Consider the following 1,816-nt stretch of genomic DNA (forward strand, 5'->3'; position numbering starts at 1 on the left):
CTCTCCTGGATTGGTCTTGGCATTGCTTGGCAAGCTTCCCTATGGTCTTTCCGATAAAGACTTCACAATTTGCCCCACTTGATTTTGTAGGTTGTGCGATGAAGCGGTGTGGTTGTGAAGTGTATCCTTGACCGATTGGAACTGTGTATCAGATGATTGCACAAATCTAGTTAAGGCTTTCCCTAAGTTGGTCATTCGTGTTTCCAAGCTGAACACTCTATTTTCCATGTTTAGGGCTTGTTGTTGTTGGAAACCCGGTAGTGCCATGGCCTTTTGTTGTCCTTGGTTGCTCCACGAAAAGTTTGGATGACTCTTCCAACCCCGATTGTAAATGTTGCTATATGGATTACCTTGGTTCCTCATTGCATTACCCACAAAGTTGACTTTCTCCATCAAAGATACAGCACTAATAGAGATCGGGCAATCAGAGGGAGCATATCCTCCGCCACACCCGATGCAAGTAGTCACGGCCTCCACTCTATTGAAAGTTAGAAGGTCTAACTTCTTACTCAATGATCCACTTGGGCTGCCAAAGAAGTGACTACATCTATTTCATGGAGCCCGCCCACCTTTTTCCTTTCCCGCGCATTCCACTAATAACTATTCATGGCCATGTCTTCTACTAATTATCGGGCTTTTTCAGGGGTTTTACTCCCCGTTGTATCTCCCACGGTGGCATCTAGCAATTGCCTTGTACTCGGATACAAACTAATATAGAAAGTTTGAATGATCATCCATTCGGGAAATCCTTCTTGTGGGCACCTTCGCAAAAGGTCCTTGAAACGCTCCCATGTCTTAATCAATGATTCCAATTCCATCTGCACGAACGACGATATCTCATTGCGAAGCTTAGCCGACTTCCCCTGAGGGAAGTATCTAGCAAGAAAAGCCTCGACCATCTCATTCCAAGTTGTGATGGATGCTTTTGACAAGGAATGAAGAAACTGCTTGGCTCTTCCCTTGAGAGAAAATGGGAAAGCACTCAATCTAATAGAATCATCCAATACACTGTTGATCTTCATCAAATCACAAACTTCCAAGATGTTCTTTATGTGCTTGTTTGCATCCTCATCGGCCAAACCATTGAACTGCGCTGACTGCCGAATCATATGGAAGAATGCTGCTTTTAGTTGAAAGTTCAGAGCTGTAATCGGGGTCGCATAATGCTAGATTATATCCCCAGTACTGATGGTCTGGTATAATAAGATAACATTCTCTGCTGTTCATTCTACTCATCCATGTTGTCAGATCCTTCAACTTCCACTTCAACTAGATTTGACGGTTCTTGACATGACTGAATATGCGTGTAAACTGCAAGTGCACAGGTGTCGAAGTCATAAATCCCAGGTGAGTGAGTATCATATCTACAGGGAATAGTGAATAGAAACACAAAGATTGCTATCTAACTATGATGAGAATGAGATTTATACATAGAAAGATAAAAGAAATAAGAACAAGAGGCACAATAAAATTGAGAGATAAGGCAATCGATATAAATGGGGTACTCGGATATTGTTCTGCCTAGGACAATCATTTCAAGTGCACAAAAAACTATTATGCTTCGTAAATAATGCATTAATGAGTCGTGGAAATCCTTCAATACACGGTCCCAAATCTAAGGTCAACCGTGATTAACTCTATACCATTTCCCAGAGTAGAAATCAAATAATCTCAACACGTCACACTCGGATAGAATCACATAGAGTTCTAGGGATTCCAACTGATAAACCATCTTCCTAGATATAGACTTAACCCTTTGGTCCAAGTGAGAGGTCCCTAGTCAAAATTAAGCCCTAGGTTCTAAAATCACATCAAC

At 41.7% G+C, this 1,816-nt stretch overlaps 1 non-coding gene across 1 annotated transcript; it reads left to right on the forward strand.

Moving 5' to 3' along the window:
* Positions 1-744: 744 nt before the first annotated feature.
* On the forward strand, positions 745-851 carry LOC120272892. The gene has a single exon (XR_005540425.1). It is a non-coding gene; the product is annotated as a small nucleolar RNA R71 (small nucleolar RNA).
* Positions 852-1,816: the final 965 nt, after the last annotated feature.

This window comes from Dioscorea cayenensis, chromosome 11, assembly GCF_009730915.1.
Source record: "Dioscorea cayenensis subsp. rotundata cultivar TDr96_F1 chromosome 11, TDr96_F1_v2_PseudoChromosome.rev07_lg8_w22 25.fasta, whole genome shotgun sequence".
Classification (NCBI taxonomy): Eukaryota; Viridiplantae; Streptophyta; class Magnoliopsida; order Dioscoreales; family Dioscoreaceae; genus Dioscorea; species Dioscorea cayenensis.